At 33.0% G+C, this 27500-nt stretch overlaps 1 long non-coding RNA gene across 2 annotated transcripts in view; it reads right to left on the bottom strand.

The window, feature by feature from the left end:
* The window catches only part of LOC145242060 (uncharacterized), a 315387-nt gene that overhangs the window by 55533 nt on the left and 232354 nt on the right, over nt 1-27500 (bottom strand). The window contains exon 2 of one of the 2 annotated variants that reach the window (XR_013862649.1): nt 22774-22879. This is a non-coding gene — a long non-coding RNA (uncharacterized LOC145242060). Of the gene's footprint in view, nt 1-22773; nt 22953-27500 lie in introns of those variants that run through there. The other variant, XR_013862650.1, reaches the window with a different exon arrangement.

Raw genomic sequence — 27500 nt, forward strand, 5'->3', positions numbered from 1 at the left:
AGCGCGTAAGAAGAAACCAATTATCATTCCTGTTTTTATTTTATTGTTATGGTGTGAATAGAAATGTATGTAATCGTTTTTGTGTGTAGTTTTGCGGTGAACTTTGAAGGATAGTTTATTATTGGATTTTATTATAAGTATGTCAAGAAAAGGTAATGAGTTATTGTTTTCTGTTTCATAGGTAAACTTTATGGAAGGTTCGACTGAGTTTAATTTGTCTGTAATGATATTTATGCGCGTATTTTCAGGAAGAAAAATTAAGATGTCGTCAATGTATCTGAAATACTCTGTGTTTGGAGGTAATCTGAATTTGAAAGGACCAGATTCTAGGAATTCTAAGAAAAGGCAAGCTAATACTCCACTAAGAGGGTTACCCATAGGAAGACCAAAATTTTGTTTATAGAAATTGTTATTGAAATGAAAGTAAGTCATGTTAGTTATAAGTCTAATGATTTTTATAAGAGTGTCGGGAGGAAAAGGTAAGCTAATGTTAGATTTTTTTAAATGTTTAAGGAGTAGATTCAAGCATTTTTTAATGGGGACATTAGTATATAATGATGTTATATCTAAGCTGTGAATAGTTTTGTTTTGCACGTTAATGTTTTTTATTTTGTTCAGTAAATCTCCGGAGTTCTTTATGTGGGAGGTGCTGATAGTGCCCAGTAGTGGAGTCAAAACGTTGGATATGGCACGTGCAATTTTGTGTGTGGCACTACCGATGCCGGATATTATAGGGCGCATAGGGATGTCTGGTTTGTGAATTTTTGGCAGGCCATATAGTGATGGAACATTGGGGTGGTATTCAATGTATGACATCCAAGTTTTGTTGTATTTTATAAGTTTTTTATAAGATTGGTTGAAATTCTCAACACTTCGATTTACTGTCTTTAAATCAGTTTTGGTGTAAGTGTTGCTGTCTGCCAACAATGTGGAAATGTTTTCCAGGTATTCATCTTTTTCCATTAATACTATACCACCACCTTTATCAGCTGGTGATATAATCAAGTTCTTGTTATTCGCTAGGTGTTTCAAAGCATCTATGTATCTCTTAGGAAGTACAGTTTCATATGGATGAGTAACTGCAACAGAAATTACACCCTGTATGAAACCTTTTTGAAAATCCGTATCTTCATGTTTGTAATTCTTCAAAATTGCGTCGGTGGTAATATTTGAATGTATGCCAGTTGCGAATTTTAGTCCGAAACTAAGGGCTTCAATTTCAGTGTTTGAGAGTACTTTAGTAGAAAGATTTTGTATTAGATCCGGGCGTCCTATAGTTCTCCATTTGCTGTCGGAAATTAATTTTGTAAGTTTAGTATCCAGTTTGTGACAATGGCGGGTGCCGAATCTTTGAATTGATTTGTTTATATTTAAGAATATATACACATATATATATACATATATATATATATATATATATATATATATATATATATATATATATATATATATATATATATATATATGTAGAGTTTTCAAAGGTCAAATCGTTGAACTTTGACTCTTTAACAGCCAAATTACTGTCTGAAAACTGATTAAAAAGGTTTTCCCAACTCTGAATCCCTCTTATGACAAATCTCGAGTCTGTAGACTGAAAATTGGCAGAGTAGTTTGGTAGGGAAATGTACACACAGAGACACACACATAGAGACAATTTCACTTATATATATATATATATATATATATATATATATATATATATATATATATATTGCAATCAAAAATGGACATTGACTCTTAATAACATTCTATTTTTGCTGTTCCCAGCTAGATTTGCCCAATCTTTGGCACGGACATACATACAGTGCTTGTCTCACCGAGTCAGATTCCTCCTTGACTACCACCTGTGTTTTGTCCACCTTGCAGGGTTTTCTGTGATGACCCTCTACTTGTCCGTCCCTTCCTCCCTACAACCAACGACTAGAACTAAAAATATACAACATCCACTGAACCACTGGCATCAGATTCAGTCTCTCAACATCGGCACCATACTGCCATTGTCTGTAACTACGAATAAATATATTTTGGTACATTTCTAATTTCTATTTTCCTTTGTATAGTGTAAGCCAAAAATGCTAACATTTGTTTTATATTTGTCTTTTGGGTCTTCCAGAAATGTAACCTGTGGTGCCTTGAGACGCCGATAAATTGGAAAGACTGCAATTTTTGAAAATAGAAAAATAGATGAAACAAACATAAGAAGATAGTAATTTAATTGTAAATACTGTGTTTATCTATAAAACCAGATTAAAAAAACACACGCACACACAGTTAATAGGATACTCTTGTATTCTGCAGTGTTTTACTGCAATCATAAAATTAGTGCTCGCGATACAGCTGACTAAATCACTCTACTTGAAGTAAAATCTCAATATGAATGAGGGAAAATAATTTTGCAATCTAATAAATAAAATAAAACGCTTGTATGTCTGTCTGTCTATTCACACAGAAAATATTGGATGCAATTTAGTCAAACTTGCTAAGTCTGTGACACTCTTTTAATAATAGCTTATCTAAAACTGATCTAAGTCAGGCCTTAAGGTCATGAAAGGTAAAAAATATGATCATTAACGAAACCATTTCTTATAAAAATAAGCCTTTAATTGTGACATAGTTGGATGAAAATCTTCTTTTTTCAATAGATTTCTCATGATCACAAAAGTAATTTTGGGTAAATTTGCTGTTGCCGGCATCAAAATCTGACAGACTTTCATGCAAACACAATTTTGTTTTTATTCTACATGAAAGTCACTATTTATCAAGACCCGAATACCACTCGAGGATAAGGGTTAATGAGTGTAAAGTGGTCAGTTATTAGCAGTAATGGAAATTTGGCAGATTTTAATTATTTAAGAAAACTGCTCAACAAGAACTTGTTTACATTGGACTTGAAAACGATCATGTTGTAGTCAGTTGGAAAGCAGTCCTGCAGTATAGAGTTTCACAGGCTGGTAGTTTTAGGGACGAAAATTTGTTTGTGGAATTTGTGTTTACTTTTAGCCACAGATAGAGTATAGGGGGAATTGTTGACAGTGGTTGTATCTAGACGAGTGTTTGTTGTGACTGATTTGCAGGGGAACATAGATAGAAGCTTATTTGAGCAGTTGCCATGGAAATAACAATAGATCAGAGATAGACTGGCAACATCTCTTCTGCAGGAAAGAGCTTGCAAGAAGGAGAAAAGAACATTACTTTCTAAATTCAACTTTAAATCATCATCTATTTGATCTAATGTCTGCTTTATATGATGGCATGTCTTGGATGGCTCTTAGAAATTGACTTTCAAACTGACCTGTCTCTGGCCAAATCTTTATTTATCTTTCTTTTCATAAAACTGATCCCTATCATTTTTCCCGTATTTTCTGTTGTTTTTTTTTTCTACCAGCTGATCCTGCTTTCTCAACAATTTTACATCTACTCACCCAACACCTCTTATCCATTCTTAAATGTGATCAGACTAAGTTTTCAAGTTTAGAGATCACGTCCTACAATAAGCAACAAATAAGAAATTGCAGTTTTATGGCTAGGAACAGTATCGCTGATGCTATATCTATCCTAATACAAATGCAAGGGAAATACCTTGGTAAGCAGAACATGTGTTTTGATTTTGTAAATTTGAATAAAGCTTTTCAGATAATGCCAAGAAATGTTGTCCGGTGAGTTTTGCATAAGTTAATAGCATTGGTAAAGGTTGTCCAAGCAATGTACAGAAATTGCTCAAAGTCATGTTAGAATTGACAGTGCATTTAATGTATTTATTTGCTTCTCCCACCAAAGCACATTAGGCACAAGGCCTTTTTTAATGTAGGGTGAGAACCAGCTCCCTAAAAGTAGGCAAAAAGGGGGCACTCTGGTTACCAAAAATAATAATTGTCCCAGTATAGAGGGTTTCCCCTCCATTGACTGGTACAAATTATCTTAAGTGCAGCATCTGCAGAACAGATACTTTTATCCCGGCCCGAAGGCCAATAACAACAGAAAAAAAACAAGCCTATTTAATGAGAGCTTTAATGTTAAAGTGAGAATACATCAGGGATTTGTAATTGCGTCAGTTGATGTTTGTCTCTGTCTTAGAAGCATTATCCAGGGCTAATTTAGTATTTGCCTGTAAAACAATAAAAGACGTGGAGGAATGTATCAGTTTTGGGGTGAATGTTACCAAAACCAAAATGATGTTTTAGCGTTAGAAAGCCGAAAAAGGAAATTTCCCTTGCTCAGTTTGTAAAAAGCGAACCAGGTGCAATTCAGAAATTTCTGGTGCTTGATTTTTTATTTTTATTTTTATTTTTTTATTCACATTCACCCCCTAACAAGGCATATCGCCACTTGGACGTAAGGGGTTACTATTTGGGACCATGCCTAGGAAAGATTAACAAGATGTTGGTTTACATTACATTTAAACGTCTGCATATCAGTAGAGTCAGGGAAGCAGGTAGCAGGAAGGGAATTCCAAAGTCTAGCTGTTCGATGGAAGAAATTAATAGAATAGAAAGCTTTCTAGCATTTAGAAACCTCAACAGTGAAGGAGTGTGATTTTGTTGCTAAGCAGGTTGTTAAGGATATGTATGTTGAGGGGGCACAAGTGCGATGAGTTCATCAGAGCACATTCCAGTAAAATACTTGTAAAACAGGCACAGAGATGCAACATTGCAGCGATGAGACAGGGGTTGGAGCTTAGTTGACAAAGTGAGACTTATTAGATTGAAGACTCTCTTTTTGGACCCTATCCAAGAGAGAGAAACTAGTGGTAGATGTACCAGCCCAGATGTGGCAATAATACTCCATGCATAGTTGAATGGTAGCCTTGTAGAGATACAGGATACTCTCATGTGTGAGTAGTCTTCTAGCATGATAGTGGGAGTCCATCTTCTTTGCAGCAGCTTTCGCAATGTCCTCTATGTTTTGTTCCAGTTCATATTGCCTGTTAATGTTAAGTCAAGGAGTTTGAAGGAAGAATTCTCAGGTAGATTGTTATTTGTCATGAATTACACAAGAAGTGTTATTAATTATTCAAGAATTGTTTTTAATTACACAAGAATTGTTTTTAATTACACAAGAATTGATTTTAATTACTCAAGAAGTGCAGTGGAATTAGTTTGTGTTCAAGAAAAGTTAGACAATAGAGACGGATAAGAACTCGGATACGAAAAAAGTACATTTGAATAGCAACGCTTTTCAGAAGTTTTGTTCCCTTGGTGATACCACTGGAACACTAGAAATAGCTGTTGCTAGATTGTATTTAATAAGTTTAGGGAGCTTTCGCCATTACTAACCAGCAGAGCATTACCATTGTCAAACAAGGGAAGAATCTATCAGCAAGTGTGATGATGTATGAAAGTAAAAACCTGACGAGTGAGGGTTGAGAATATGCGTTGCATGGATAAAAATGATATGAGAATGACACGAATTTTAAAGACAGATTTCGATTTAGTGACCTTACAAAATTAAATATGGACAGTTGATGGAAATATGTGCAAAACAGAAGACTTGTTAGTATAATTTTTTTTTTTTGTTTTGAAAAATATAGATTGGAGTTTTGGGGGTCAATAGATGTAAGAGAGTTAAGGTAGCTGGTTAAATTAGCAGGAAAAGACCAAGGAAAACATTGGATAAACTGTGATAAATAAAGATCTGGCAAAAGAGTTGGTTAGTTTGGAAGTCAATTTCTAAAAGCAATTCAAAACTTGCGAGCATGTAAAATAACGGTTAAACCGAATATGATGATGATTTTAATTTAGATTTGAAATCTAAACTTGAATACAGTTTAGCTATTCATAATTTCTTTCTTTTTTTTTTTTCAGTCTTTATGAAACGAATGAGAATTTTCTTTTAGTGCTTTCTTGCAATAAGAATGTTACATTTATCAATGACCCTAATAAATTGTTTTTTTTTGTTTTGTTTTTCAATTGAAAATTCCCATATTTCTGAATTTATGACGATTTTTTTTTTCAGTTTCAAATGTCAAAATCATGTCTCAACATTTCCTTCTTGCTCTTAGATTTTGAAACAGAAAAGGTTTCCGCTGTCTCCATTCTGTTTTTAGAGGTAGGGGGAAAGGAATAAGAGAGAGACAAAATTATATGTTTGAAAAGATAACTCTCTCTCTCTCTCTCTCTCTCTCTCTCTCTCTCTCTCTCTCTCTCTCTCTCTCTCTCTCTCAATATATATATATTTATATATATATATATATATATATATATATATATATATATATATATAGTAGTTCCCCAACGGGTGTCGGTATTAGTGAAATACATATAGTATGTGTATCTGTATAGAGGAAGAGAAAATTATTATTGCGTGTATCCACATATAATATTATAAGCAGGTGTAATATATAATGCAGTGAATTTAAGTATTACTTCAACAGTATTCAATTTACGAGTAGAGCTAGGTAATAAGTTTTAGAAATATATTTATGGCAATTAAATTAAAAATGCATTTTAGCTTGACAATTCCCTACGAGGATGAAACATGGATATATATATATATATATATATATATATATATATATATATATATATATATATATATGAATATATATATATATATATATATATGTATATATATATATATATATATATATATATATATATATATATATATATATATATATATATATATATATAATGTAATTCTTGGTTCGTTCGTTATTAGTAGTCTAAATAACCACTGAACCGATTGCTTCGACATTTTGGTATAATATGTTTACTGTACCAATGCGTGTTTTTATATATCTCTTCTTAATTATAACATTATATTTAATTTTTCTTTAATAAATAGGTGGTTTTCTTTGTTCCAATGTTGCCATTTTTTTTATTTGGGGACGTATTATTTATGACCTCCTGCCCTCACGTGACATCACTTCCGTGGCCTCGCCTAATGTAAACAAATTTTTATAATTTAGTATGAAATAATTTTTTAAAATATCAGATTCTAAGCGGTACATTTTAAATGGATTTAATCACGTGATTATTTATAATGTAACGATGTGATTGAAATTTAATTTAAATTAACCACATGTGGTCGCTTTCCTTCGAGCAAAATGAATGCCGACGCTCAAAATGTATAAACATTTTGACCCCTCACTTTGCTTAAAAATTCATCAAAAATCAGGAAATTAACCAATTTTAATGAAATTTTCAGTATTTATTAAATAATGATCGCGAGATTATTTTTTATTTAAATCTTAGTGAAAATGTATTATTTTGTTTAAACAAATAATATCTTTAGTAAAGTTATGGTTTTCAGTAGTAAATAAAAAACGCAAGAATTTATTTTTGCTTCATTTATATAAATAAAACATCGTAATTTGTAACAATAAAAAAAAATAATTTTTACAGGGACATTAAGCCTCTAAAGTCCGTATTAATGAATTCGATATAAATCGAAGAAAATGAATTTCTCGAATTACCGATATTATCATTGAATTAAGCATTGTTTATTTAATATTTTTGCAAAGAAAATTATAATAGCAAAAATATTTCTACTTTTTTTTTAAATTACAGATTTCGTAGAATTTTTATATGCAAGAGCTTAATCGTTTCATTGCTGTGAAATTTTCGGCGTAACATAATTTTTATATAATATTGGCCAGTAATTAAAAAAAATTAAGGCGAAGTTGTGCAACCATCACCCCGATTTACCAGAACATGGTAACTAAAAAGTGAGCACCCCTTTCAAATGTTGAAATGATTTTTTTTCAATTTTTTTTTTTCATAATCTGGTTAATTAGTGTCCAATCAATAATAATCCAGTGCAAAAAATTTCAAAAAACCTATCAGTATATAAATTCGCATGGGGGTGATGGTTGTATAACTCTGCCAAAATTAATTTTAAAAAAAGGAACATAGAAAAATAATTAAATTAAAAAATGGTAAAATTTATACAAATATTTACAATAGAAATGAGGATGCCCGTCTGGGAAAAAAAAAAACTGCACCCCTCCTTCCTTTTATGACATTATTCTCAGACAGCTTTTCGACTGTCTCAGATTTTGGGCCTCTGTATATTCCGTATTTCCAAAAGTACAGTTTGTTGTTCTTATGCGAACGGCAAAAACACTCGGTTGTGGGACTAATTCAGCTATTTTTAACACAAACAAGGTGTTTTTTTTTTATTCAGTTCAATATCTTTACTAATTATCTTTGAAATAAACGCAGAAAACTAATCTCTAAAAGGATTTTTACAATGAATTTATTTAACTTCAAAATTTAACTGAATTGGTAAGCTCATCGGGAAAACATTTTTCATAACGTTTTTTTTTTTTTTTTTCACGTGCACAAATATTTTTTCCTTTGGGAAATTAAGTTTAGTCCTGAATCTTTCAAATACAATCAAAAAGTTGTCGGAAATCCACAAAAAAATTATGATAAATCGGCTTTCAAAAGTAGGTCCCCCTATTCTTCATTTATTTTTGCCTGTACCTAAAAAATGGATATTAGCAGCAAATCGACCATTGTGGATCATCTTTTTACTATTCAGTAAATTAAACATTCAATTAGATTCCTATTTCAGTCACATAAATTATTTAGTGTGAAATGAGTTTAGGAATTTATATCCAAACCTAAATATTATTTTTACTTAAAAAAAAATAACATTATACACTAGGTTAGGGAAAATTTGCATAGAATGCTCTGCTTTACGGTTGTTGTAAAAATGGAACGGAAATTTAAATTTCGTTCGTTTTTAAATTCGGTACACTTTTACATTATGTTCAACTCATCGTTCACATTCGACATGTCAACTTTTATAGGTTTTCGGGTATGCTGACAAGGTTAGGGGTGTCTATTCCGAAAGCCGTTCTTAACATGGATAGATTGGAGTGTTTATTTGTTGTAAACGTACCCGACAACCTATACATGTCGACATTTCCAATGTGAACGGTAAGTTGGACTTATGTAAAAAATAACACAAAGATATACCAAACTGACTTTTTTCGTTTAAAAATGGAATTATTTCCCTTCGTTAATAACTTTCTTTTTATTTAATATTTTGTGTTGTATATATATAAAGTACAATTGTTGAATATTATTCTTTTGATTATATTCGTTTGGGGGGCACAATTAAAAAAAAGATTAAAATGGAGCGAAATTTAAGTTTCAGTTCCATTTTTACAACAACTGTAAAACAGCACATACTCAGCAAGTTTTATCGTAAATTATAAACATCTAGATCTGTTTACATTATATTAAAAACCGAGCGACCCATTAAAATCTGGTAGCTGAGTGTCAAATCTGCTTAAAATATTGAAAAAAAAGGAAAAAATAGAACCTCTCCCAAACATACTGGCAATAATTTGGTTTCGTCCTTCCCTTGAGTGTTTCCAATAAAGGGGATTGATTTACTAGGATTTGTGTGTACACATAGGTATATTTATATATATATATAAAAAAAAGGAAGGAAAAGATCTACCTTAAACCACTAACCTAGTTCTAAAACAGATCCTTTGTTCGACAAAATGCTTGCCCATTGGCTGATAGGAAGGGGCGCGGTGGATACTAGAAAGCTGATTGGCTAACTAGAAATCCTCAACATATATAAAAACAAGAAGCAACCACAGAATTCGCGCATAAGCCTGACGAATCCTATAGTGGATGAAACGCAGAATATTCAGTGTAGCTTAATCGCCATATATATTTTATAAATTACTAACTAGCTCTACCTACGTATTGAGCACTTTTGAAGTAAATACTTAAAGTTTACGCATAAATCTATACTTTCGTATATTAAATTTATGAGAGTAAATGAAGTATTTATATATATATATATATATATATATATATATATATATATAATGTGTATGTGTGTTAGCATTCATATGTATATGTATTTGTATATTAGCATGCATATATAAGTGTGTGCGTGTCTGCATACATATATGTGTGTGCCTGTTAGCATGCATGCATTTATGCATTTATGTGTGTGTGTGTGCGTGCATATATATATATATATATATATATATATATATAATTCTGCGTACAGCTCCCCACACATACTAAGTGACATATATGATACTATCTCTGAATGAACAAGGACACCAATCCCAGCCTTGAATACAACACTTCCATTATTATTGCTATTCTTTTTAATTTTCAAGTTATTTTCTAAGTTTTTTTCTAATGGCTTTAAGGACTCTTCATAAAACTTTATTTGAGAAAAATTGTGTTTGATTTTGTTATGGAGCTTTGTTTTCAGATGTATCCTGAACCAGGTACACCACAAATATAATAATCGATTGAATTGTAACATACATATTCGTAGAGTATGTGTGTGTCTGTATCAGATAAGGAGACAGAGAGAAACATTGTTAAAGATAATGTTTCTATGCATGCAAACATTCTATATCTAAATGAATAAATGCGAAATTCCTTGGATCATCTTTAACCTTTGACCTGAACTATGGCTCAAATGTTCTTCTTAAGACGCGTCATCAATAGTTGCTGCACATCTAATTTGCGTAAACATTCTTAAAGTCTCTTTGAATAAATAACTTAACTGTGATGTTCGTTATAATTTTATTGTGACATTTGGCTCTGTTCTTTTACATTTGTGAGAAAGTAATTGAAAACCGAATGACAAGAGTGAAATGTAAAGTGCAACATCAGAATGACGTATTTTTATGTATCAGGTATATCTATATATCTATAAAAGTGAAAGTATCTGTGTGTGTCTGTGTGTGTATATTTCCATACGCAATAACTCTGTTAATTTTAAGTCTACAACTCGAAATTTTATATAGAGGGTACTGAAATTTGGGAACATCTTTGTAATCCATTTTCGGCCAGAAATTTGAATGTTAAGGGATTAAAGTTAAACGATTTGACCTTTGAGAACTCTACCAAACTCCTCCGCCAAATTTTGGGTCTAAACACTTGAAATTTTAGATATAGGTTCCTTGGACATGGATTAATAACTTGATTTGAGCCCAAAACAATAAATGTTAAGGGGTCATAATAGGGGTCAAATTTTTAAAAAAATTTGATCTCTGCGGTCTCTACCAAATTATTCAGACAATTTCTGGTCTAAACATTTGAAATTTTACATAAAGGGTATTCAGAGATAGGGCAAGCTTTTTAATTGGTTTGGGTCGAATTTTTTTAAGTATCAATATATAAATGTATGCATGTATGTATGTATGTTTGCATGTCTGCCTAAAACTTTCGATAGAGGCGACAGATTTTTACAATATCAGTATCCTTTTGAAGTTCGACCTTTCAGACGACAAATATCGAAAAATTGGCTAAAAACATTAATATCTTTACCTTAAACTGGGCACTTTTCTACCTGGGGGTCGCTTTTTTCGCCGATATTTTTGAAATTTCGATTATCAAGCCTTAATTAAAACGTACGTCACTTCCTGTTTGGCGGTGGTCGTTACAGCAAAGATGTCAGGTTTTTTCTTCGCAGTACGGGTTCGAGCCTGCCTTCTTACTACTACTTTTTTTTTTTTTGCTCAACACACACATCCAAACACCTGGGTAACGCCGGGCGGAAATGCTAGTAGTACATAATAAGAGTATTATCTTGATTTAACTGTAAACATGTTTGTATATCAGATGAAATAAATACTTGCCTCAAATACTGTACTTTTTAGCGTCATGTGAAGACATTAAACTTAACTCAATTTAAATATGTTTCTCAATGTAAAAAATAAAATTATTTAGGAGACTAGCAGGCCGCCCGGCGTTGCCTGGTTGTAAAATGCGCTTAAATATATTATAATTTATGCAGATTGTGTATTATTATAGAGCCAATACTCTACTGATTATTGGATTGCACCCAATATATATAGTTGTGATTTCAAAAGCTAGAAAAAAGAATGACTTAGGTGCCATCAGCTAGAATCGAAACAAAAACATCCAGCACTCCAACATTATTAATTACCATCAGAACCACCAGCAGATAGATATCAAAACTCTGAAAGTTAACCGACATTAACATATAAATCTATATTTGCACATGCTTAGAGAAGCACTTTAAGTTGACTTACGTTTGCCAAGTTCTAATTTTATGAATCTTCACCCCTTAGCAGCTATTTTTAATGGCTAAAATTAAATAGAAGTCTAAATTCCCTACATAAATACACGATTAAACCCGGTTCTCCAACTTCCAATGTAGACCCCTACTACCATGTCTCCTTCTCCAACATCAGGGGTCTACGTTCTAACCTTCCAGAGGTTGAAATCCAATTACAGGAGACTAAACCAGATCTTTTATTTTTAAGTGAAACTGGCATTGGACAGGCTATTTCCCTAGAAGAGTTCGCAATTAAAGGATACTCTAACTTAACTTCTAAATCTGACCCCCAAGATCGCCATGGGCATGGAATATGTGCCTATATTAAAGACAGCTTTCCATGTGGTAGAGACATCTCCAGGGAAGATCCTAACTTACCCTATATGTGCTTCCGGGTTGCTTTAGCTCACACTACTGCATTTATATTTACTCTCTATCGCCCCCACAACAGCGGATTTAATATCTTTAAAAGCTTATCTGAGAAAATTGACCAAGTTCTATCAGCTTATCCTTCAGCTAACATTCACGTATGTGGAGACTTCAATTTTCACAACGTCGAATGGTTGACCCACTCAAACAAGACGAGGGGAGGTTCTGTCATGATTTCTCCATTGCCTATGACCTCACTCAGATTGTTCAGGAACCCACCCATGTGCCCGACAATGACGGCCAGTATACGAGCCTACTAGACCTTTTTCTCACAACTTGCCTTGAACTATGTTCAGTTTCTGTTCTGTCGCCTCTTGGATCTTCCGACCACTCTGTTGTATCAATTAATAGCCATGATCGTCCATTCTGGAGACGTGTCCGACCCAGCATAGCTGTGACTTCAGCAGTATGACCTCAATGCTGGTGATTTCCGCCCGCTCGATGACCTCAACATTGGTTACATAGTGGTCTGCTCTCATTGCTGACTGTGATACCTGGCGACGTACTGTCCACCAGGCTGTCGTTTCTTCTGAGATCTCTCGCACAGAGAATCTGCGGGAGAAGCGCTGCAGAAGGAAGATTTGGGAAACCTCAGCAGCCACACCTGACATGGCTTTTGACTACAGCTGCTGTGACCAAACCTTCTTGTCCTGCATCGGGTTCGTCAGCCACAAGCGTGCCTACAGTCGATGTGGACAACCCCCTTCATAGAATCTCCATTGTCGAAGTACTGCCAAGAGATATAACATTCTACTCATTCCTTCCTTAATCTATACGTCACGCTTGGAAAAAGGGCAAATACAATTTTTGAAGGCTAAGCTGTTTCAAAAAAGGTCAAATTCGCAAAATTCAGGTTTCAAAAGGCCAATCTGACAACCCTAGAGAAGAATATGAGTGGCCTCCCTTTGATGTAGCCTCGTTTTCGAATGCCATTATAATAATATATGATCATTTTTGTTAATGGTGTGAGGAAGGAACTCATAGTAGTTTCGAGATCCAGCAAAGAAAAAAGTCAGCAAAACATTATGCAAAAAAGGGAACATTTGAAAGAAACAGACCAACAAAAAGAAAAACATTGTCTGCCAAGAGATGCTGGACTGAAGAAGTAAATTAAAGATTTCTCTAACAATGTGATTTTATTATTTGTATTGAACCATGTAGCATAATATTACTTTTTAAGCATTTATTTGTACTTATTGATTTATCTCATTTGGATCAGTTCTATATTTAGAATACAATGGATACTATTTTCATAGAAATGTTAAAAAGAAAACTCATATTTGTTGTGTGTTATTTTTTTTTTTTTTTGTCCAAAGTATTAATTTTTTGTGCTATCGAAATACATGTCAGCTTTATCAAAATAAATTTATTGATTCAATATATTTCTCATTCCATGGAACTCCCACGGGCTCTGCTAGAATTTGATATTCTTTGTAAGGTCTTTTTTTGGGGGGGGGTGATTCCAATTTGGGCGGGAGAATTTTGGAGAGAGACAGTTCTATATAGACATTTTTAGTGAAAGCTTTTTAGATTTATACATAAATGTGAGTGTGTAAGAGAAATGTTAAATTATAAACACGAGCAAAATAATGAATTCAAAATTTTATACATGCATATGTTTAAAAAGGAAGTTTACATAGATAGGAAAGAATAGAATGTTTGCTAATATGTTTAGAGTTCTTGTAAAACAATAAGGATTCATTAGGTGAGATATTTAAGAAGTCTGAATCAATAATTTAAAGGCCGTGAATTATCCATGGATCAGAAAAATCGTAATCAAAACTTTCCCGTTCAATTATACAAATTATATTTGATTGGAAGTTATTAAGAATCAATATTCATTTGTTTCTATTGTAGAAAGAAAGTTCAATACGAAAAGTTAAGAGTATTTAAAATGAATAAGTTTATTAATTTGCTTTTGATGAGCAGACGATAATGAAAAAGTTAATGAGTTATGTGTATGTATGTTCGTTAATGTTTTTGTGTGTGCTTATAAATGTGTGTAAGCGTGAGTTGATATAACAACCTAGAGCATAACTGGGAGCGAGTGGGGCAGCTGGACAAGCTTTGTCATGAATTTTGGCTCAACTCTTTATTTAAGAAAAATCTGGCTTTTTATGCATTCAAAGTGGATCAAAACGGCATTTTTTAAAATAAATTTAGTGAAATGCATCTGATTGGTTTAAAAAAAAATTTTTAATTAGTTTTTAATTATTTATATAATATGTGCAGACATATAAACACAGAAACCATTTTAAGAATTTCCATTTTGGACACCGGAGTGTAAACTTTGCTAGCTACAAATAGAACAGAGACAAATTCTTCAGCTAGTTGATTCTAAAGAATAAGAAAACTGATCAAACTTGAATATTAAAAGAAAAGTTACATAGTTTTATTTTTCTAAAGTTATTTCATAAGTCTTGGAAGAATTTTGGAATTAGAAAGCAACAAGACTAAATGAGTCAGTTGGCAAAAGCCTTAATTTTTTTTTCTTTTACTTTTTTAGGGATACTGTAAACTTTGAGATTAGAACGTAATGGCAGTAATGTGAAAGGTGGCTGCTTACTCTTCTTTGAGTTGAAAGCGAAAGAAAATCCAACATGGCTGTGGCTGGTGGGCCTGGCTTCGTTCCAAAACACATAAGTTGTGATTTCATAGAAATGGACGATGATTTCATCCGACATTCTTTCACTGCACACACACACACACACACACACACACACACACACACACACACACACATTATATATATATATATATATATATATATATATTTACCTGCTTCATTATAGATCTGAAATCATTTTATCTTGAAAGTTTATTATTTCTAGTCAGAGTTGGACATTTCCCATAACCGAAATTAGGTCTGTAGGGTGCCATGCTGATTAATCTCTGATCATTGCATTTCCAAAGGCAACCGAGTTACTTAATGATACCCATTGACACATCAAGTTTCAGGATGACAGATTGTGCAGTGGTGCTCTCCAGTCTTAGATATGTATGTGTGTGTGTGCGCGCGCGCGCGTGCATGTGTGTGTGTGTGTGTGTGTGTGTGTGTGTGTGTGTGTGTGTGTGTGTGTACAGCTTACAATCAAAACCCAACATGTTTTTGTCTTTATTTCTCAATTCTAAGTTCTGCTTCTTTGGGTAGAAAATTATACCAGAACGGTATATCTAAAACCCTACTATCAAAAAGGCACCATAGTCTTATCACAAAGATCTTAGTTTATGACTGGAAAAAAAAATAGAGTGTAAATGGTATAAGATACTGCCATATCACTTTTAATCGGTTAATACGTTAGGGGAAATGATGGTGAAGACTGTAAAAACGAGACTAATGGCAGCTATATGTAAATGACCGAGCCGTGTGCTAGACAATGTCACGTCAAAGAAGTAGAAAAGATGATAAAAAGACGAACGTGTGCCGAGACAGGGGATCACGTTCAGGAGGACAGAGATAGACGTGTGGGCCGAGAGTGACAGGAAAAGATGCGTGCTAAATATGGCCAGACATGGACAGAGTACCTGTAAATAAGTGTTTAGTTGTTTCACTGAGGAAAAAGGGAGTAGAGTTATGCCTTGTCTTCTGTTCCTTGCGACGTGTTAACATATTAACGAGAACGTTACATCGGGCCTGCCTGAAACTTGGTGCGATTCCAGCTCTTTCAAAAACGAAAGCACTGGTGCTGTTTGGGTTTTGCTTGACTTCCCTATGAATTTTCCGAATATCAAGATGTGAAAGGTTTCTCCTGGTGGTGCCCTTATCCTTTCTGGATTTGGTGTTGGGGTGTTTACAAATGAAGCCAAAGTTCGTGGATCCCTTTCCAGCTCCATAGCTAAATCTTTGATGAACAATCTTTCTGCGAGTCTAGCGACAATCCTTTTTTTTTTGATAACCGTTAATCGCTCCTTTTTTTTTTTTTTTTTTTTGGCATTTTAAAAGACCTGCAATAAACCGATGGACAGTACAAATTACTTGATAATAAATAAAATGTCATAACTTTGTGAATATCGCATGAATTTGAATAAAATTTTGGGAAATAACTAATAACACACACACAAACACACACAAACACACACACAAACACAAACACACTGAAACAGTCATTTGATGATACAATTTTCATTTTTTTTGTGACGTATATTTAGTGAATATATATATATATATATATATATATATATATATATATATATATATATATATATATAGAGAGAGAGAGAGAGAGAGAGAGAGAGAGTGAGAGACATAGAAAAAAAGACAGGCAAAGTAATAAGCCCATAAATGAAATAATTACTAAAAATACAGGATTTACTGAAGGCATAAAACCTTTACGTCTCAAGGAAATATAGTGATACTGGCAGTTAAGTATACCTAATTATTAGCATAAGCCTATACAATTTTATCGATTCGGATAGTAGAGTAAAAGCTTATCTAGCCACTAACGAGCGTTAAGCTTTCATTGCACAACACTATAATTAAAATATACTTTACATGAATAAAATCATGCACTTGGAAAATGTTTCATATTTTGGAATGGAGCCGCCATTATCTGCACGATATTAAAAATCTTGCTTGTCTGCACATTACATGTTTTACATAGTGGAAGGAAAAGGTGAATGAGACGTGGTGGGAAAAGTAGAATAGAAAAAGAGACAAATAATGAGAGGAGAGGAAGGTAGTAGTAGTAGTAGTAGTAGTAGTAGTAGTAGTAGTAAAAGTTGAGAATAAGAAGATGGCATAAATGACATCAATAAAAAAAAGGAAAAAATCTAAAACAGCATCAACATAAGAGAAGCAGAGTAAGAGGATGGCATGGATAAATAAATAAAGTAAATAAAGAGGAAATGGGAATGTTTTCCTTTCTATGTAATATACACTAATGTACAATATGCCAACGTTGATGCATTAGGTCATGGGCCGTCTACTGAGATTTAAAAATCATTGAAATTTGCTATTTTGTATGTGGTTATAATTCCATTAAAATTAGAGACAAAATATTTTCTAGGCAAGAGTTTAAGATTCCCTACGAACCTATTTATAAGAAAAAAAGATAATATAAATAAGCATCATTATCCTCGTCAATAAATAGACGCTCTGCTCATAAAAACGAATCAAATTATCCTAGAGTTATAGTACAACTATACATACGGAGATTCATACGTTCATGATATTCTATTCATTGTATAAATGTTAACATCTAATAAGCCATAATGATCTAAAAAAAGTTGACGATTTCTATTACTGTTTGCAGGAGAGCGCAACAATATATAGTTCAGTAATTAAGTTGACATCCAGTATAATAATCCAGACGTGTTTAAATGTGTGTGTGTGATCCATAGTTTCAAATGAAAGATAATAATCTACTTTTACATCTTGAACTAAATTTTTTAACACAGATGTATATGCTCTGGTTAGTTTCTAAATAGGATGCTCAAAAATTAGAGCATTGCTCACGATCGGGGGTGGGGTATTTAATCCACTTGAGAGGAATCCCTCTCTGTATCTATTGATTCAGAGGTTTGGCCATATTAACTAGGCCAACGCTATTTAGCTAGTCTTATTTCAGAATGTTCATTTTTCTAGGCTAGTTGTTTTTTCCAAGTCATGAGTCTATTTTCACCTACTATTTAACCTATTTAACTTGAGAGATGACTAATGAATTAAAAACTTTTCACAAGAATATTAGAAGAATATTAGTAAAAGCGATGCAATAGCTCAGACACAATTTGGAACATACCACACAAAGTTCAAACTGATAACAACTGCACTGCCATCATTTGCTGAAATACATGCAATATATACAGAATCATGACAGAAGTTATAATCCTGAACCTAGATCAAACAGTCGAAGATTTTCCAACTTGCTTCATTCCACCATAAAAGGTTCCGTCTTCCTCTTACTAAAAAAAAATCAAGAAATGTTGAAATCATAGGTTACTAGTGAGGATCGAACTCGCTACATATGAGAAACAAAATGACAGGTTATTTTACTATAATAAGCAAATTCATCTTAATAAGGAAAAGGCGAGCCAACGAATTCTCTGTATTTCCATTGGTTAAAAAGAATTAACTCAAGTAATTTTAATGTCTGCACTATGCTGACTTTAAGAGGGATCAAGACAAAACAAAAGGTGAGATAACGTCCAGATAATTATTTTTCGACAGAGTTAACACCTAATTGAATGAAATTGAGATAAACTGTTCCATTTAACCTTTATCCTGACGACTATAGAATTTACTTTTCGTAGTTTTTAATATAAGTTTATTATAGCTTTTAGACTACATAAATACTTCTTGCAGTTTATGTGAAAGCAATATACGTGAACTATTCAAATCAAGTTTAGTGCAAATATGTGATAAAAATGGAATTTGGGATAAAATTTATGAATTCTACACTACTTCAAAAATTAACTTCCGGTTAAGAAACAATGGTAGGAAAAAATCAGAATGCAAATGCTTCCTCAATCGCGTGTAAAAGCCTTTTTCAAAAATATCTATTTTCAGTTTTCCATACGTTTTATCATGTGCATAATTTTTCAATAGTTTTGTTTGGACATTTGTAATTTTCAGCTATACGTTCAGGATAACAGATTGTACTGTGGTGCTCTCCAGTCTTAGAGCAAAAAAAAAAAATGGGTCAAACAAATTTTATACATTTTATTGCACTAAAAGCTATATTGAACAAAGAACAATTCGAACATTTCACCAATTCGCTTCACTACAGAAAGAGATGTTTTCACATTTTCTTTTCTTAAAATATCAAAAAATCTGCTTGTAAATCATTTTTGACTGCTTTAACCCTGCAATTCGGTTTTTTATATCCTCGCTAAGATGCGGTCTTACCATTTTTAGGATTAATTTTTCCACTTATTATTATATGCTATAATAATAATGATCTACAAAATAGAAATTTTCAGTTAAAATTAACAAAAAATTAATAGAAAAATATTGAAAAATTATTTCTTCCTTCTTTCACGCTTGGCCCATTCTTTTGCTTATGAGTGTATATTTATAAATATTATCAATACGATAGCATGTGTGTTATTTTCTGTGTCACGCTTACATCCGGGTCGTTTAATTGTTATGTACTTCCATTTCTTGTCATAAAGGATTTTACCAAGAAATCCTCATAAGGTTTGGTTTCGATTATAGCTGATGGCACTTAAGTTATCTATTTCTTATTTCTTTATAAATAATTTTATCAAGAATTCTTCATAAGTTTTGGTTTCGGTTTCAACTATAGCTGAAGGAACTGAAGTTATATATATATATATATATATATATATATACATAAATTTTTTCATAAGTTTTTATTTCAGTTTCGATTCACGCTAACGCACCCAAGTCATATGGATGTATTTATTTTATTTTTGAAATCGCAACTTTATAATATATAAAAATCGATAGAACATTAACTCTATAATAATATATACGAAATCTGCAGGAATTAAAATATCATATTTAAGCATATTTTCTGATCAGGCTTTGCTGGGCGTTCGTGCTAGCTTAGATAAATAGTTTGTAGTTTTAACAAAAAAGCTACAATAATATCAGAGCGTCTCCATTTATAAACATCCATTTTGAACATCTACAAAATGCCAACATTAACATATTACATATGAATGAGCCGCCTGCGGAATTTCCACAGGTACCGCTAGTTTCTATAATTACATTTGTTCAGTCGGTTTACTTGTATTAACTTATATTGTAATACCATTTGGAAAGGTATAAACTAGTGATGGAACGATTCTAATATTTTCCCAATTTCGATACAATTACCGATTCCGATTATTTAAAAATCTCTAAATATTTAACTATAGATTTGTTATTTTCCCTGTATATCATAAAAACACATGTTAAATATGCAGATATTTTCTCAAACGTAAAATTACCCTTGTAGGAGTGTTATCTATAAATCAGAGAAATAAACCTAAATGAAAGCAGTATCATTTGATGACTTGAAACACTGCAAACAAAATATTTTTGTCAATGAGTTGTTATTTCATTAAGTTGACAATATAAATCCTCATTTAAAAATTAAAAAGAAAAGATCAAATTCGTTTACCTTGCATATATTATTGTTGTTGCTTTTTTATTACAGCATTCCGGATTTATATAGACTTTGACAGCTAAAGCAAACAGTGTGAAATTGAAACTAAAGAAGCAAATTCCAGTGAGGTTTGAACTTGACTCCCACACCTTGGGAGCTTGTCTTTCATAAACATTGCCTCAATCAGTTCGGCTACAGAAGCCTCAAAGGATTTAAAAGAAAACAGTGTATAATCAGTCTGTCAGCAACTATTCCTTCTCTTCATTTTAGATATATATATATTTTTATTGCATTTTTCAACTTTATGGAGCTGTTTATTTCCAATCTTTTTTCTTTTAACTAAAACACACTCATGACAAACTAAGACACTCATCGCAATTCCAAGACTAATTTTTTTTTTTTTTTTATAAAGTTTTTATAGGAGGTTGGGATAAATCTAATATAAACAGTCAAGACAAGTGTTTTTAGCACTTGAATTAGGGCAGCAGATAAAAGAAATGAAAAAAAAATCCGAAGGAGAGCAGAAAGTGAACCTTGCGTTTACTTTCGTCAGAATCATTACCCTTGTTTCCCTCATTTTGTCCTCACTTTCCACGGGCGATTTTTTGACAAATGGGGAAAAATTGCTGTTTTCTGGGTTAGAGTCAATCTAACACTTTCGGACTTTGAAGTAGTATTTTTTTTTTTAGCTTTTTACATTACGTAAGTGGCTTCGTGGATAAGGGTTACCGGATTATAGTCAGCCAACATATTTCCCAACTTCCTGCGTGGCTGCTACAGGAAGCGGTGGCAAGGCATATCAGTTCCTTCACTTTTATTGTTCTTCACTATTTCTATGGTGAAGCGATTTATTGAAATAAAATATTTAAAAAAAAACATTATTGAAAAGTATATAATAAAAATTAACAAAATTATACAGATAAAAATAACGCAATTAGTCTTTCTTTAAATTTTCCTTATTTGTTTGTAATAATTCTAAAAAAAAAAAAGAAGAAAAAAAAAGAAAACAGAAAGTGTTTTCCATGATTCTTAAAGAAAAAATAAAACTAATTTTAATAATTCTTAATTAAAATAAGACCGAAAAACTTTTAAATGATTATTAAATAAAAAAGAAAGATCGGAAAAACATAATAAAAAAAAGTACATTCACAGGCGTGAGAGAAAAGGTGAAGGGGCTGATTTGCCTTGTTACCGCTTCCGGTAGTGCTATGCTGGAAATTAGGAATTATATTAGCAGACTATAACCGCTTCGTACCTTGTCTGGGGCGATTTCCATTAAAAAAAAAAAACTTTTATATTCACTTATTACGCAAAATTAATACTTAATCAAACTTTAAACCTAATTAATTCTATTTATCTTGTCTCAATAATGTGGTATATGCCAATCAATTTAGGATCAATTTATAAACAAAATAAAATGGACAGATTTTATTTAGAAACCACTCCCTACTTACTTGCCTCCGCACAAGGGCAAAATTAGACACAAGATTTCATTTTTATGTGAGAGATATCTAGCACCCCAAATAGAGGCACTAGATGGGACAAAAATAAAAAATGTCTCAGTTCAAAAAGGCCAAAGAGGCGGAGGGTATATGAAGCCAAATAAACAGGACAATATTTCTATATTTTTTTTAACGTTTTGGTAAGATGTTGTTTTAAATCCAATATACCAGATTCTAAATTTCTTATTTGTTTCATGAAATTATTTTATTTTCAATCTTTACTAAACAAAAATAATTTGATTTATTTTACAGCATATCAGCTATTTTATGCCAACTCCATTTATTTTGGTAAAATGTTTTTGCATTTGAGGTTCTTAATATTTTCAAAATAGATTCTATTTTGTATAATTAGATTGCATTGCTTGTATTAATCAAGTATTTCATTTTAAAAAGTAGAAAAACTAAATCGTAAACATAATTTTATTTTTAATTCATTTTTCTAAAGTCTCCACTCAGGCAAGAATGTCAGTATTTGGGCAGCCTCCTTTCATTTATGCAAATATTGTTTTTTTTTTATTTTTTTTTTCAACTTTTCTAATCTTTTTTATTTCAAAATAAAAAAAATAATTAAAATATGTGTATCACACACGTTTTTTAAGGTGACAAAAAAATCAACAAAAAAGCGTGATAAAAGAAGAGAATTTTAAAAAAAGCAAACGTGAAGTCAGTTAGACATTAAAAGAAGGAACCAGTGCAAAATCCAGGAAAGACTTAAATAATTTAAATTCTGGGATGCCAGAATTAGTATCACACAATGAATTGTATTCACCTACCTTGAAAATGCTGCTGTCAAACATGACATAGTTATATGGAATAAGTCAGGGAGAGTTGCAACCTTGGTTGAAGTGAGTGTCCCTAATGATGGAGGCTTGAACAGAGCTGAAAGGGAGAAACAGGCCAAATATCAAGGTCTCATGTATGATATGAAAAGAAACTGGAATCTTAGAGAGATATCAATCATACCAGTTGTTATAGGTGCCACAGGACTTATGAAGAAGAACCTGAAGTCCTACCTAACTAATATTCCTGGTGAACCAAGTGCAAAAGAAATCCAGACAATTGAACTTTAGGGAACAACGAGGATACTAAAAAGAGCTCTCGGTCGGTTTCAATAAAAAAAGCAGGGCAATGTTGGCAGCATGTTTGGCTGCCCCATACCCAGCGTTAAAATCTTTAAAGGAAGAAAATTTAAAAAAAAAGAAAGTAAGAATTTTAAAAGATTGTTACTGTTTTATGCGTACTATTATTAAGTAAAGGTTACTGTTTTTTGATAAAAATAGTTTGAGTATTTTTTTTTAATTTGTTTTAATTATGAGTTGTAATAAGAGTTCCTATTTGCTTGTCTCCCCACAAGAGCAGAGTTAAACGCAAGGTCGATTTTTATGTGAGGAAAATCAAGCTTTCAAAAAGGAGCACTCTGGATAGGAACAAAAATAAAAAAAATGGTCTCAGTCAAGAAGGATTTCTCTTCCACTGAGCGAGAACAGGAAAGGCGAAGTGTAGCATCAGAACAGATACTACACTGTGATCTTGGCTCGAAGATGTTGTAATAAGAGTTGGAAAGATTTTTCTTAACATAAAATCAAACACAGCTCCATTAAAGGTTCTCTCTGTAGATTTTAAAATGAAAAGAAATAAATGTTCATATCAGTTTTCAGCCAGAAAAATAACGTTGAATATAAATCCATTTAAAAAAAAATCAATTACTACATAGATATATATAAGATATTTTATTAAAAAAAAAAGTTTTGTTGTGTAAATAACGAAAATTTTAGAATAAATATCATTGCAATATTTTTTTTTACACAGGAATCACCATTTATCAAAGCCCGTAGGCCTGTCGAGGATAAGGGTTAAGGGGTATACATTAGTCAATGTGATTATTGCGTAGGAGACATAAGTAGTGGGAATTTTGTAAATTGGATTACTTGGGGGGGGGTCATCAAGAACTTGTTTACGTTTGACTTGAAGACAATCAGATTGTAGTCAGCTGGAAAGCAGGCAAACGGAAGACAATTCCACAGGCGTGCAGTTCTAAGAAAGAAGCTTTATTCATTTTTTTTTTTTTTTTTTACACAGGCATCACCACATTATCAAGGCCAAGAGGTCACTCGAGGATAAGGGTTAAAGAGTGTATTGTAGAAATTGGACAATATAGTAATCATTAGTAATGGAAATTCGGTAAATTTGTTAACTTATATGGAACGGCTCATCAAGAACTTGTTTATGTTAGACTTGAAGGCAACCATATTGTAGTCAGCCGGAAAACGGAAGACAATTCCACAGGCGTGCAGTTCTAAGAAAGAAGCTTTGTTCATGGAATCTATGTTTAGGTTTAGACACAGATAAAGAGTGGGGGGGAATTATTGATAGTGTTTACAGCTAGACGAGTGTTTCTTGTGAAAGTTTAGCGAGGGGGGGGCATAGACTGAAGCTCAGTTGAACACTTTCCATGAAAATAACGATACAGCAGAGACAAACTCGCAACATCTCTTCTGTGAGATAGAGGTTGCAGGGAACAGAAAAGAACATGTCCTACGAGGCTACAAAGTCTATTTTGAACTCTATCAAGGCAAGACAAGTCCTTTCTAGCAGCTCCTGCCCAGATGTGGCAACAGTATTCCATCCTTAGACGTACCTGGCTCTTATATAGATAGAGAATTGCATCAGCAGTGAGATATCTACTGGATCGATAAAAAGATCCCACCATTTTTCCAGCGGCCTTGGCAACAGACTTGATGTACGTGTTCCATTTCAGATCAGGAGTAAGGGTCAAGCCCAGAAGATTGTCAAAACTTGAGGCCTCCCCAAAACGAGAGTCATTCATTTCAACTGATGCCAGATGGATCAGAATGTTGATGATGTAAAGAGAGAAGCTTGGTTTTAGATGCATTAAAAGTAACCAGCCACTCCTTTCCCCATTGTACCACGTGCTCAAGATCAGAGGAGAGAGAATCGGAGAGAACTTGGTCGTTTACTGTCTTAGATGTGCTACCATAAATGGTAATGTTATCAGCATAAATGTCTACAAATGATGTAAGGATGTGATTTGGAAGATCATTAATGTAGATCAGGAAAAGAGTCAGGCCCAGGATGGACCCCTGAGCGACACCAGCATTAATACTGTGAACTTCTGATTTTTGCCCATCAACTACTACTCTTATGAACCTATCAGAAAGAAATGATTTAATAACTGAGAAGACATTTCCAGCTATACCATAACTAGAGATCTTGTGAAGTAAACCTTTATGCCATACTCTATCAAACGCCTTTGATATGTCAAGAGTAATTGCCCTAGAAAGGTTGCCTCCGTCGAGAGATTTGCTAATCCTATGAGATATAACTGTAAGCACATCTGCTGTAGATCTAGCAGAACGGAAACCATATTGAGTGTCACTAAGAAGGTTATTTTTGTTGCGATGGATTACTTCTGTATTTAACACAGATTCCAGCAACTTACTCATGACGTACAGGAAACTTATTGGCCTGTACTGAGGGGGGGGGGGGATGAGCGATCACCTGAATTCTTAAATACAGGGCATACTGATGAGATTTTCCAGGGTGATGGGAAGCTATTATCCTTAAGACAACGTTGAAACAGTTTTGTAAGGATGGGCGCTAGTTCTGGTTGAAGTTTTTTGAGTACTATAATTGGAATACCATCAGTGCCGGTTGCTTAACTGGAATCAAGGTTTTTGATTAGCTTGGCAACATCACGTACAGATATATGTATATCACATAGCATGTTTTCTGATACAGGAGGAAATATTGAGGTTGGTGTCCTTGGTCACAAAGGGTAGAATTAGCTGCAAAATTCTTGGCAAAGAGTTTGGCTTTGGCTGATGCTGGCGAGATTACCTCAGGTCCATTGATGATAGTTGGGATAGAGCACACGCTTCTCTTCAGGATTCTGTTTGCTATTTGCCAATCATGGAATCTACGTTTAGGTTTAGGCACAAACAAGGAGTGTGGGAAATTATTGATAATGGTTTTGGCCAAACGAGTGTTTTTCGTGAAAGTTTGGCTAGGGGGCAGACATAGATTGAAGCTCAGATGAGCACTTGCCATGAAAATAACGATAAAGCAGAGAAAGGCTGGCAACGTCTCTTCTGTGGGAAAGAAGTTGCAAGAGAAAAGGGCATCCCCCACTTGAGTGAACGTAGATTTTTCTAACAAAATAATGTGTGCGTGTGTGAGAGTATGTTGAGTATGTTTAGTTCTTAATTGATTATTTGATTTTTTTACTTTCACTCTTTTACTCTATTTTAGCAGAGAAACCCGACGTTGCCCGGGATTGATTTATAATCAACGAATATTTCACATACCTATAATTTATTGTCATCAAAATCGGTGAAATCGATCATTTTTCAGTCAAATCGATTGATTGCCTGCTCTAGTTGGGGATACATCACATAACATCAGAAGGAAGCTTCACGTGCCTCTGCACAGTGATTTTGTCCACAATACATTGCAGTCTATATTACACTGTAGAGAATCTACTGTTGATTTTATAAAATTATTTTTATATATAACGGCTTGTATTAAAATTTAAAATACAAAAATCAAGTATCATGGTTGAATTGTGCTCTAAATAGAAACATTCATTTGTAATGCACTACTGCTATATCAAAGAACTTACTGTTGATTTTATATGCCTGGCCTTTCTGCTTGTGCGGTAATAATGGCTTCAATATATATATATATATATATATATATATATATATATATATATATATATATATATATACTAGCAGGGGAACACGACGTTGCCCGGGATTGAATGATAATCAACGAATGTTTCACACTCCCATATTTCTATTTTCATTGAAATATGGAAAATTGCCCATTTTTCAATGAAGGTGCTTGATTGCCTGGTCTAGTTCGGGACCCATCGGCTTACATTAAAGTTTAAAATGCAAAAGTCAAGTATCATGCTTCAATTGTGCTCTAAACATGAACATTCATTTCGAATGCACCACTGTCATATCAAAGAACCTACTGTTGATTTATATGCCTGGCCTTCATGCTTGTATGGTGATAATGGCTTGAATTTAAATTTAAAATGAAAAAGTCAAGTATCATGTTTCAGTTTTCAGAAACATCCATTTCGAACGCGCCCCAGTCATATCAAAGTACTAACTGTTTGATTTTATTTGTGTGACAATAAAACTTCTCAAATGCACGTGTGATGCAAGGCTGTATAAGCTGTTAACTTCAGTCAAAATCACCTGTTCCTTCTTTCATCGGTTTGTATCGTTTAGCGATACTGCTCGAAGATATTCTTATACAAAACCTATTTAAGAGCACTGCCAGATACATAAAGTACATTTGTGTGAAATTTCATAAAAATGCAGAGTTTATAGACAACACACACACACACACACACACACACACACACACACACACACACACACACACAGTTCCTTTTATATAATAGTACCAGCAGAGAGATTCAACGTTGCCCGGGATTGAATAATGATCAACGAATGTTTCACACTCC

Source organism: Euprymna scolopes, chromosome 21 (genome assembly GCF_053919585.1).
Source record: "Euprymna scolopes isolate OS-2025 chromosome 21, ASM5391958v1, whole genome shotgun sequence".
NCBI classification, from domain to species: Eukaryota; Metazoa; Mollusca; class Cephalopoda; order Sepiida; family Sepiolidae; genus Euprymna; species Euprymna scolopes.